Source organism: Cervus elaphus, chromosome 15 (assembly GCF_910594005.1).
Source record: "Cervus elaphus chromosome 15, mCerEla1.1, whole genome shotgun sequence".
In the NCBI taxonomy this organism is placed as follows: Eukaryota; Metazoa; Chordata; class Mammalia; order Artiodactyla; family Cervidae; genus Cervus; species Cervus elaphus.
The window spans coordinates 34,633,030-34,645,605 of record NC_057829.1 but is presented as its reverse complement, the minus strand read 5'-3'; the positions used below and the strand labels follow the sequence as shown (position 1 = coordinate 34,645,605).

Here is a 12,576-nt window from a genome sequence, read left to right as displayed (position 1 = left end):
AGCCATTTCCTTCTCCAGGGGATCTTCCCGACCCAGGGATAGAACCTGCGTCTTCTGCACTGGCAGGCAGATTCTTTACAGCTGAGCCACCAGGGAAGTTCCAGGTATTATTATTACCCCCATGTTAAAGCGAAGGAAACAAAGGCAGAGAGACTAGTAAGAGGCGAGATTTGGAAGGGATGCCCAAGGTACTGTGCATCCCATGCCGGGGCAACAAACAGCCCTGGAACCTCACCTAGTTTCTCCTGTCAGGGAAAACCTTGTGGCAAGGAGAGCGCCTTGTGCGAAGGGGCCCTGCTAATTCTCCTGGCATCCCGAACAACTGACTGAAACAAGGAAGGAACATAAGCAGAGCCAGTTGGGGGATGAGCAAGATAACACGCCCTGCGTGGACTCAGCCTGGCACTGCCCTCTAAGCTTTTGTTCCTGCTGTGGGGGTTGGGCAGAGGCTCACCCCGTGATGGGTCACTCCAAGTCCAGGTCAAGGCAGCCGGGGAGCAAAGTGAAGGCAGGGAGGGAAGGCAGAGGGGTTGGCTACCAAAGATACCCTGGGTCTGTCCTAAAACACCCAATCGCCAAAGAAAGGTCGCTGATTTAGAGGGGAAGGACAGAAATGTGCCAGGCAAACTGCTCCCAGCTTGGGCTGGAACTGTCTAGCTAGGCTTCAGCTCCCCAATGTCTCAAGTTGATGAACTGCACAACTCTCCGTTAAATCAACAGACGCATTTCTTAAAGGTTTTTCAGGGGGAGAAGTCAAGAATCCCTCCCTGAAACTGTAGCTCAAGGCTGAGATGAAGGAACAGGCAGAGAAGGTAAACACACAGGTGAACACAGCACCTGGGGGAGATCCCGCATTCTCTCAAATAAAGTGCCTTATAAATCAACTGCAACAGCAGAGGCTCCCAGGAATTTCCGTCTTTCCAGTTCCGGAGGAAAGTTCCTGAAGGCAGCCACCCCTCCTAAGTCTCCTTACAGAAGCCTTTTCCGGAAGGGTACACACACTCTCCAGAAGTCAGCGGGGTCAGAGGGGTCGCGGCCACCGCCATCCCCACACCAGCCAGCCGCCTTCTTGTCGCAGGTTAACGGGCTCCCAGGCCCTGAGCCCCGGACCCCAGCGGAGCAGCACAATCACGCGGCCCTGGCCACTGGGGGCCCCGCCCGTGCACCGCCCACCTCACAAGGAGCGCCCCCAGCCGCTGACAGAACTGGGCAGGCAGGCCGACGAAGCCCGTCCGGGACCAGCCCGACACCCGCGCCTTTACCCCCATGCTGTGTAACCAGGAAGCCTCAGGGCCGGGCTGAAGGTGGCGCGGGGCAGTCCGGGGCCTCCCGGCGCGGGCCGCGGCGCCCTGCCTCCACCCCGTCCCGTGCCCCCCTTAAGCCGGAGAACCCTCACTCACCTGGCCAAGGGGCAGTGGGGAGCCGCGAGGGGAGAAGTGGGACGCGGGCAGCAGCAGCTCTCTCTCCGGGCGTCCCAGGCGCGGCACCTCCCAATGGACTCGAGTTTTGTCCCACTCCCACACTCGGAGCACTCGGGGAACTGGCGACCCGCAGGCTCCTCAGCCGTCAGGGAGGAGCCGGAGGAGGAGCCCACTGGGCGGAAAACCCCCGGCCAGAGGCCCAGCGTGCCCCGGGGCGGGGCCGCGTGCGCCACGGAGGGGCGGGGGCAGAGGGTGGGCGGGGCCTGGGCGTGGTAAGCACGCGGCCCCGCCCCCAGGTGAGAGTCGTTCTGGGCCAGCACACTACGGAATGTCTCTACCAGTCTGGGAAGGAAGCCACAGGCCTTCCGCCACGGGAGGTTACGGCAGGCTCCCGGAGGTCGGCGAAGAACAGGTTCACTGCACCGCCTTCCTTGACCTGTCCTGCCCTGCGCTGCACTCCGGGGGAGGGGATTTCCCCAAGCCCCCTCCAGCTCAGTGTCCCTTCTTTATTAACTCTGTACATTAAAAAGTGACACAACAGGATGGAAGTGGAGGTGGCGGAGAGTAGCTTCATGGTGCAGAAACTGCAGTCAACTATTAATATCTCAGCCGGATGGTCAAGGTCAACGTCAAGAATGATAGATCAACAGTGATAGTATGTACCGATTGTGGTCTTCTTTTCAAAAATGCATAATCCTAATCTAGTCGTGAGAAAAACACAATTAATACTGGTTCAGGGATATTTTACAAAACACTTGACCAGTATTCCTCAAAATTGTCAAGGTCATCAAAAAAGTCTGAGACACGTTGGTACAGTTAAGAGAAGCCTGAGAAAATGTGAAAACTAAATGTAATGTATCCTGGATAGGATCCTGGAAAAAGCACATTAGATAAAGACTAAGGACACCTGAATAAAGTATGGAGGTTAATTGATAATAATGCATCAATACTGGCTCATTCATTGTGGCAAAACTCCATGCTAATAAAAGATGTTAATGATAGAAGAAACTGGAGTTTATGAGAACTCTATCTGAAATTTTTTGTAACAAACTATTCTAGAAAATAAAGTTTATTTGTTAAAAAAAAGGTCATCTATGTAATATATTAGTATATTTATTGTACTTATTTTAAAATATAATACATATTAAGTATTATTTACAAGCAACCCACTCCAGTATTCTTGCCTGGGAAATCTCTTGGACAGAGGAGCCTGACAGGCTACAGTTCCTGGGGTCGCAAAGAGTCGGACAGGGCTGAAGCGACTAAGCATCCATAATACAGTTTAAAAAAACAAATTCACTCTTCATTCTCTCAGCCCACTTTTAGACGTATCTTTCATACATTAGGTAGATGTACTGTTTACAAAGTGGTGTTGCGGTGTTTTTCTGCAACGTGGTTTTTTAGTCACTATATATTGGAGGGTCTTAGCTAGCAAGTGCACCGGGATCAACTTGGTTCTTCCCAACCACTGCACAATAGAAGCGGTTTTGCGGGTCATCATTCTTTGTTACTTAGCTCCTTACAAAGGACTTTTAGATTGTTGCCCATTTGGGGCCGTTAAAAACAAAGCTGCTGGTTCGATTTGCATTTTAATAGCGAAGGAGCTGGAGAGGCCGAGGAGGATGCCAGGTCAGTGTGCTGCGCGCAGGGTCCCTGGTGCAGGCTTGGCCGAAGGAGCCCAGCTAAGAACCCTGGGTATCCAGTCATCTTCCGCAGCCTCTCCAACACCCCCACTTCCCCCAAGGCGCGGCTCTTTTTTGGGACCGTACTGCATTTTTTGGAGATGATTAGGCGGGTGAGGGTGAAACGCAGGCCAAAGGCTCGAGAGCTGCTCGAAGGAAACGCGCCCCGGAGCAGAAAAAGAGCGGAAAGAGTCAGAGGCACAGGCGACTCTTGCAGGGTTGTTATTACTCTGATGCGGGCGCCTGCGGCGTAGTTAGTGCGGGCGCCCGCTTGAAGCGCCCAGCCGAACCCGCAGCTTTCCGGGGGCGGGGGCGGGGGCGGGTTATCTTGTTACCTGGCGCTCTCTCTGGGCTGGGGGTTTTGTCTGGTAAGTTCACGTGGCATCCGCCCAGCCCGAAAGCCTGAATACCCAGCACCGCGGTGTTCCCAGCTCCTAGGTAGTTGCAAAAGCGAGTTTCTTTGATTGGCTCATTTTTCTCCTGACTGAGCGAATGCTTTTAAATACGACGTTGATAGATAAGTCAGTCATTTACACTGAAATTCTTTCTTTGTGTAGCACAAACTTTTCTGCCTTAGAACTGAGCCCCTCGAAGCCAAAATAGTTACCGCTGGGTTTTGTGACTTGGTAGGAACACCCTGTAGGGGAAAAGACTAGATTTGGTGTTCAAATACCTGGTTTCTAGTTCCCATTCTGACACTCGGAAGGGATGCGTTCTCCAAGCATTGGTTTTCTCACCTGTAAAATTTTCAAATTAATCTATAAAAATCTGTAAAGTAACCTCTACTTCATTGTTGCTCAGGGCTGATGCAAACATCAAATGAAGCAAGGGAAAGTAAGTGCCTTGTAAAAATGTCAGGTGCTGTAGACCTCTGAGTAGTACCGTATTAAATCTTTTTTACATTGATTCACTCATCTGACCATGGTTGAATACAGCCAAGGTGACCCAGCCAACATGACCAGCCCTGTACTAGGTGCCTCAGGAAGAGGTACAAAAGAAAATCACATTACTCTAAATACAGTTCTTCTTTAATGGGAAAAAAATATTAAGTTGTAAATATCCCACACAATCAGTTCAGTTCAGTCGCTCAGTAGTGTCCGACTCTTTGCAACCCCATGAATCACAGCACGCCAGGCCTCCCTGTCCATCACCAACTCCCGGAGTTTACTCAAACTCATGCCCATCGAGTCAGTGATGCCATCCAACCATCTCATCCTCTGTCGTCCCCTTCTCCTCCTGCCCCCAATCCCTCCCAGCATCAGGGTCTTTTCCAACGAGTCAACTCTTCGCATGAGGTGGCCAAAGTATTGGAGTTTCAGCATCAGTCCTTCCAATGAACACCCAGGACTTATATCCCACACAACAGAGACTTGCAAAAAGGACCCCGGGGTGAATCAGAGGCAGGTGAGAGGCTGGGGTCCAGAAAGTCTTCTGATCTGTCTTGCCAGATTTTGCAGTGAAAGTGAAAGTCACTTAGTAGGTGCCAGATTCTCTGTGACCCCATGGGTTATACAGTCCATGGAATTCTCCAGGCCAGAATACTGGAGTGAGTAGCCTTTCCTTTCTCCAGGGAATCTTCCCAACCCAGGGATTGAACCCAGGTCTCTGGCAATGCAGGTGGAGATTAGGTAATCTTCTAGTTTTTAAAATCATATTAATTCTCTCTCTCTCTTTTTTTTTTAAGGATCTATTCCTTTTATTTCTGCTTTTATCTTTGTACTTTTGTTCCTTCTACTTTCTTTGTGCTTGCTCTAGTGTTCTTTTTCTGGTTTCTAGAGTTGAATGTTATTTATTTTTAGAATCTTTTGTTGTTGTTTTCTCTTGGAAATGCCATACAACTACTTTTTACAAGATTTAAGAAATAGATCTGAGTATCTGCTTTTAATTGGTGAGTTTAACCAGCTTATATGGATAACGACTACAGAAATATTGAGATTTATATCCACCCCTTTTATGTTGTTGTATTTGTGTGTGTGTGTGTGTGTGTGTGCCTTCAGGACTGATATAACAAATTGAAAAATTTCCATCCTGTTCAGTAAATAGTTGTTGTTGAGACCTTATAGTACCCCACCCTTGACCTTCCCCTGGATCCAGCAACAAAAGAGGCATTAAAAAAAGAAAAAGAGGCATTAAGCCATACAGGTGGCACATGATATGTTGAATATCACATGGTATATACTTCCTCTTTGTTTCTTTTTTCTTTTTCTACCTTCCTTTGGATTGTTTCAATTTTTTCATTTAAATAGGGGAGTGATACTAGAATTACAAATGAATCAATAACTTCTGTATACCTTTACCAAAATATTCCTCCAAAAACTCACACTTATAATGTCAAAAAAATGAACTAACCATCTTTCGCTCTCAATCTGCTTTCCCTCTGGGTTCTATATCCCAAGTGAGATACCACCTTCTGCCAAGGCATCCAGCCTAGAGCTCTGGTAACTATTTGCTTTCCCTCTGCCGGAATCACCACCGTGAAGTTGCAAGCCCCTGGTTTCCGTGGATTCCTCGTGGGAGAGGCTTCATGGTTTTTACTTCGTAGTGTTTTACGTAGTTATCTGTTCTTGTAGGATTTGCAAAAGTAAGCAAGCTATTGTAGGAACAAACAGTTCAGCCGGCAGGCTCTGCCTCTCCCTCTGCAGCAGCTTGTACGGCTGTAATTTTTCTCAAAATGTCAATTGCCTCCGGGGGGAGAAAACCCGGAGAAGCCAGCTATTTCTCTCCACCCCACCCCCAGAGTCTCAGAAAAACTCAGCCCTTGAAGATGTGAGGTACCTGTAAGACTGCACACAGGGCCGCAGGGCCTGGGTGGAAACCCTAGGTCACTTTCTCTGTTTCCTTCAGGGAGATATGGGAAAAGGGAGAATTATTTGTCGCATATGTTGAACTGTGGGGACTGCAGAATGGTAGATGTAAGGCAATGAACTTGTTTTTGTTCTTGTTTTTGTTTTTTAATTGGAGGCTAATTACTTTACAATATTGTGGTGGTTTTTGCCATACGTTCACATGAATCAGCCATGGGTGTACATGTATTCGCCATCTTGAACCTCCCTCCTCATCCCATCCCTCAGGGTCATCCCAGTACACCAGCCCGGAGCACCCTGTCTCATGCATCGAACCTGGACTGGCAATCTATTTCACATATGATAATATACATGTTTCAATGCTATTCTCTCAAATCATCCCACCCTCGCCTTCTCCTACAGAGTCCAAAAGTCTGTTCTTTACATCTGTGTCTCTTTCGCTATCTCACATATAGGGTCATCGTTACCATCTTTCTAAATTCCATATATATGCATTAGTATACTGTATTGGTGTTTTTCTTTCTGACTTACTTCACTCTGTATAATAGGCTCCAGTTTAATCCACCTCTTTAGAACTGATTCAAATGCATTCTTTTTAATAGCTGAGTAATATTCCATTGTGTATATGTACCACACTTTCTTATCCATTCATCTGCCAATGGACATCTAGGTTGCTTCCATGTCCTGACTATTGTAAACAGTGCTGAGATGAACATTGGGGTACACATGTCTCTTTCAATTCTGGTTTCCTCAGTGTGTATGCCCAGCAGTGAGATTGCTGGGCTGTATGGCAGTTCTATTTCCAGTTTTTTAAGGACTCTCCACACTGTTCTCCATAGTGGCTGTACTAGGTTGCATTATCACCAACACTGAAAGAGGGTTCCTTTTTCTCCTCACCCTCTCCAGCATTTATTGTTTGTAGACTTTTTGATAGTAGCAATTCTGACCGGCGTGAGATGGTACCTCGTTGTGGTTTTGATTTTCATTTCTCTGATAATAGTGACGTTGAGCATCTTTTCATGTGTTTGTTAGCCATCTGTATGTCTTCTTTGGAGGAATGTAAGGCAATGAATTTGAAAGAAGGAGGTAAGTAAGATACTGGGCTAAGCAAGGAATAAGCAAAAATTTGCATATTGAATAATGGGACCTCAGACCCTGGGAAGTCAGCAATCTGATTTACCATCCACAAGCAGGGAATTGGAGAATTCATTTGTGCAGAAAATGAGCATTTCAGACAAACGTCCTCCAGTGACTGATATTTACTGTTTCCCTCAGTGCCAGCAGTGAAGGATGGTTAAACACCCTGCGGCGAACTCCATCAGTCAACAAACCCTACTCCCAGGCAGAGATTCCAGGCAGTGTTTAGTGCTTCATCCCCAAATGTAGATGTCCAGCCTAGGATCACCAGCTTGTGAGGAAGGCCTCCAGATAGGGTGACCCACTGTCCTGGTTTGCCAGGGACTGAGGGTTTCTCAGGACACTGGACATTCAGAGTCAGAATGGAAAAGTCTCTGGCAAACTAGGGTGAGTTGCTCCAACAAGTATGAGCAAGATCTATCAGTTTGGCTTTGGTTTAATAATTTGCAAGCCTGACTTTCTCTATGCACAGCTTGCAAGCTGTGCATAGTCATCTGCTATAATTTATAGGGTCTTGAGGCAAAGTCTGCCAAAAATCGGATTAAATGGTTTATGACTTTTGCTGATCCTTTCCCAGCCTCTGACACCATATGTAGCGAAAAATATGGTCTACATTATTTGTAACTTCCAGCCCAGTCAACTAAAGATGTGACCTGGCTTCTTTTATTATTAACTTGATCTTCTTCTTCTTCTTCTCTTTTAAAGATCTAAGTAGCTTTAGCGCTTCCCAGATGTCTCAGTGGTAAAGAATCCGCCTGCCAATGCCGGAAATGCAGGAGAGGGGGGTTTGGTCCCTGGATCAGGAAGATCCCCTGGAGAAGGGAATGGAAACCCACTCCAGTGTTCTTGCCTAGAAAATCCCAAGAAAAGAGGAGCCTGGTGGGCTACAGTCCATAGGGTCGCAAAGAGATGGACACAACTGAGCGACTGGGCACACAATCACAATTAGCTTTATTCAGCAATTATGATTGGGCAGTAAATAGTAAATTGACTAGATCACACTTAATTCGATCTTTAATCAACTGAAACCACTTTTGGATGTTTGCTTCCTGCTGGACTCAGTTGCAGCCCACCAGCCAGTGTCAGTTCTGCAGGGTCAGTGTCTGTGTCAGACAGGTAGTTAAATGTGGTCTTACCATGCCATCCTGCCCTGCTCTGGAAAACAGAAAGCCAAGCAGTCTCTGGGATGTAAATTACCTGATTTTCAGGTCATGGACCAGGAATGGTCTTAATAGACAATTGATACTACTATCTAATTATCTCCGGAAACAAGGGCTACCAGTTCTGGATCTGAAATAATAATTATGATATTAATAGATAGCCTCCAACTTTAGGGAGATTTATAGAAAATAATTATAAATAGTAAGTTTATTTAGTTTCTTTGGGAGGACATTCCACAACCAGTTTAACTAGCAGGATCTGTTGCTCAAAATGAAATGTGCTGCAGATTTTTGCACGTGTCGCCAAACAGAGTAGATGGTTAGCAACCCGCTTTACCATTTTTCCAGGCTAATTTTTATTGCTGTCTCACTTTAGGATGTTGAATTGTGGGGCTTCAATTACCTCCATTACTTGTTGCACGGCTAGAGAACTCTCAAAATTCCTCCCAAAGCAAATCTTGGCTCTGCCGGCAAGGACTCCCTTGACGCACTTTGGAGGGGATGTGGGTTGGCCTTCTTTTAGGATCATGTACTTGTCGGCGCCTGAGTTTTCATAAGAGGACTGAATCAAAGTCTCAGCCCAGTTTATTATTAAGGCATGCAGCTCATTTCTTAACTGGCAATGGAAAGCACCACCGTTCCAAGTAGAATCCAAAACCCACAGCCACAAAGGACTTTTCAAAAGCTTGGCTAACTGAAATGCTGTTTGTGGACAAGTGCCTATAAAGTATGTATTCTGTTCAATCTCTAGATATGTGTTCTAAAATATATCACCAATTCAGCCACAGCAGTAGAGTTCTGGTCTTTGACTAGAATGCATGACTTCTTGGAGAAGTCATGCTTTGGTTGGAGGCCTTTGACCTACACTGAGGAACATGATACATAATACAGTTTTGAACATTGATCCCCTATCTGTTGTTGGGATGTTGTTGAGGGCATCGCTTAGTGTAATCATTCACAGTGATTATACATGTGGACCTCTCGTAGAAGTGAATGTGCTCTTTGGTCTTACTATCTGGAACAGTTTCTTTTTCTTAGCAACCTGCAAATATTCTGAATCTTATAATGTTTCATCTTTCCCTCTATCAGCTGCTATGTCACTAACTAAATTAGTGAACAACTATGTGTACATGTGTGCTAAGTCGCTTCAGTTGTGTCCAACTCTTTGTGACCCTATGGACCATAGCCCCCCAAGCTCCTCTGTTCGTGGGATTCTCCAGGCAAGAATACTGGAGCAGGTTGTCATGCCCTCCTCCAGGGGATCTTCCCGACCCAGGGATTGAACCCAGTTCTCCTACATCTCCTGCATTGGCAGGTGGGTTCTTTACCACTAGCACCCCCTGGGAAGCCCAGTGAACAACTATGAGATCATACAAAGGAGACTCATCACTCAGGTTGACACCAATGATGCGCATGGAATCAGAGCATACAGGACTGGCAAGATGCTCTAGGGGACCGTACCTGCCATGTTAAGTGTCCAAGAATCCCCTGGAGGAGAGTTGGAGACAAACATAGGTACCTCCAAACCAGTCCTATAGAGGTGCCTTCAGATCATCCCTCTTCCTTAGAGTGAGGCTTAGGGTCAGGTATAGGAGGGCAATGGCAAGGGGAGAAAGACATAGCTGGTCCTATATCCTTCTCCCTCATCAGATTTCTATCTTGTAACACACAGGACATGATTGGAAACTGGTGGGCCCTGAATATGAAGTCAAGCACCGTGTGCTTTCTGTTTGTTTCAGCCATCGTGGTCCCCAGGTCAAGGTGCATTCTTACCCCAAGTTCACGTCCAGTATGTGAGCTGGGAAATAGTACACTGTAGAAGTTAAAAAAATGTGGGCTCTGAATTTCACGCTGCACATATTTAAATTTTTTTCCCAAGCCATTGTTGGTTTTTAAATTTTATGTTTGCTATCTTTTGCCATTAGAGATTATTATTATGTTATTTGTTTAGGGTAAAGTCTTCTGTGGGGGTGCAGAGGATGAGATGGTTGGATGACATCACTGACTCAATGGACATGAATTTGAGCAAACTCCAGGAGATACTGGAGGACAGAGGACCCTGGCGTGCAGCCATGGGGTGACAGAGTCAGACACACTTTAGCAACTGAACAACAACTTATGTATATGGGTATGAAATTCAGCCTATGTGTATAATCAAGTCTTTTAACAATTTTCTTTATCCCTGTGCTCTTGTTTGTTTAATAAAGACAGTCCTTACTAACAGTCCAACATTAAGGGGGAAAAAAAAAAAAGCATGGGCTCTGGAGTCAGAGAGTTAACATCAAACCCTACTTCTACACTCACTAGCTAAGTGACCTTGGATAAGAAGCTCTCTTCATCTCTAAATGTATAGAACTGCTTACCAAATACAGTTACTACAGGAAATACATTATATAACCACTGTGGATTCATCTAGCCCAGAGCTCGACATTGCGATAGATAGTTGCTATGAAGAAATACATCATGGTTATTAAGAGTTTGGGGCTTTGGAATTGGATATACTGGGGGTTCAAATTCTAGCACTCCCTGGGCCAACTGTGAAACTTTGGGCAAGTTTCTAACTTCTTTAGATCTTTGCTTTTTTTTTTTTTTCCATCTGTAAAATGGAGTAATAGTACACATAAAACCTTTGCATGCCATTTGAAATGTGTGCTCTGTAAATGATGCTCTTAATTGCTTGTTATTTTACTGCTCCACCAGAGAGCATGCAGCTAAGCTAAGCAGGCAAGAGAGACCACTTAAGGGAGATTGTCCAGAGCTGCCAGCCCTCTGTGGCAACAGAGAAACTGATCTCCATCCCTAAGATAGGGTAGTAACACTGTTCTCTGTGAGCTCAGCAGTGAGCTGTGAGTTTTATATTTTTGTTATACTGGGACTAGGTCAGGTGGATCTTAATATTTTAAGGGCCACAAGTAGACAAGTATCAGTCCGGGTCCAATCAGGAGGCAGAAACCACGTAGGGTTTAAGAAATGGAAGTTTGATATAAAGAGTATTGATACACTATGATAAAAGAGTAAAACTATAGGATGTAAAGGCTTCCCAGTGGCGCTAGCGGTAAAGAATCCACCTGCCAATGCAGGGTTCAATCCCTGGGTCGGGAAAATCCCCTGGAGGAGGAAATGGCAACCCACTCCAGTATTCTTGCTGGAAAATCCCATGGACAGAGGAGCCTAGTGGGCTACAGTCCATGGGTCACAAAGAGACAATACTGAGGCCACCCATCATATATATATATAACATAAGTGGACCCCTATAGGGCTACTCTTCCTTCAGCTGAGGAAGAGGACCCATGAAGGAGGCCCCCTCCCCAGGCTGGGGATCAGACCTTGTTGGAGGAGATGTCATGGCCCCACTGGAGGCAGAGAGATTAGCTGGTGCCTGGGCCAAAGCTAGTCAGCAGCTGCTGGACAAGCAGGAAGCAATTACCTGGCCGGTGGGTATGTGGGCAGGTAGAGGGAGTCGAGTGGCAGTGTGGGCAGGCGACACAGAACGTACAGTGTCTGTGTTGGGAGGGTCATGGGAAAGTGATCACCAGGCCAGGCAGGACTGCAAAGGTCACTGGAGGCCCTTCTGGGCACGTGGCTGGGGCAGAGCACCACAGGATGTCCTACGACGCCTGCCCAAACCGGCGAGAACTGCCCCTTCCTCCTGCAGTGTTCTCCCAGCACCCTCTCCTAAGAAAGCTTACATTATAGCATTATGCTCACTGTAGAGGAGAGTCACCTGTGGGAATTCTGCCCATTATCACAGAGCAGGTATTGGTGAGTGAACTTGGAGTTGAGGAATAATACATGAATAACTAGCACAGACACCTTGGGGGATTTGAAGAAAGCTGGGAACATGTAAGTGTGGATCCATATGCTCATGCATGTGCTCATGTACATATAATTTCCCTTGCTTGTTGGGGTTGGGAGGGGATACTACTCCTAGGGTGTTCACAGACCTCAGGTGAAGAGCACTTGGAGGGGAAGTTATCCAAACGCAGGCTCGTCTATGGTTCCAGGGCAACTACAGGAAAGCCTCCACAAAGCATTGAACTTTTGCGGGGAGGTGGGGCATTCTGCATTATTTTTTAACTTTCAGATTTCCTGACTGCGTATGTGAACTGAAAGTGCCTTCAGAGTAGATTTTGCCTTTGAGAAACTAACCTGGTGCCCTCAATTAGGAGTCAGAAAATCTGACCTAGCTGTGTGTTCCAGAGCACATCACCTTGCCTCTTGGAGCCTCGGGTTCCCCAAGCGAAAACAGGAACCTTAAGTCAGCCACTTTCCCTGCAACTGTTTTACACCAGCATTTCAAGCTTCCAACGAGGGTTCCGATCCCTGAGCCGGGAAGATACCCTGAAGAAGGAAATGGCAACCCACTCCAGTA

At 46.5% G+C, this 12,576-nt stretch overlaps 1 protein-coding gene across 1 annotated transcript in view; it reads right to left on the bottom strand.

Annotated features, from left to right (window-relative positions):
- ANXA11 (annexin A11) overlaps positions 1-1,611 on the bottom strand; it is a 42,400-nt gene extending 40,789 nt beyond the window's left edge. Inside the window, exon 1 of the mRNA XM_043927100.1 lies at positions 1,401-1,611. The gene's annotated coding sequence lies outside the window, so the exon portion shown is untranslated. The remainder of the gene's footprint in view (positions 1-1,400) is intronic.
- Positions 1,612-12,576: the final 10,965 nt, after the last annotated feature.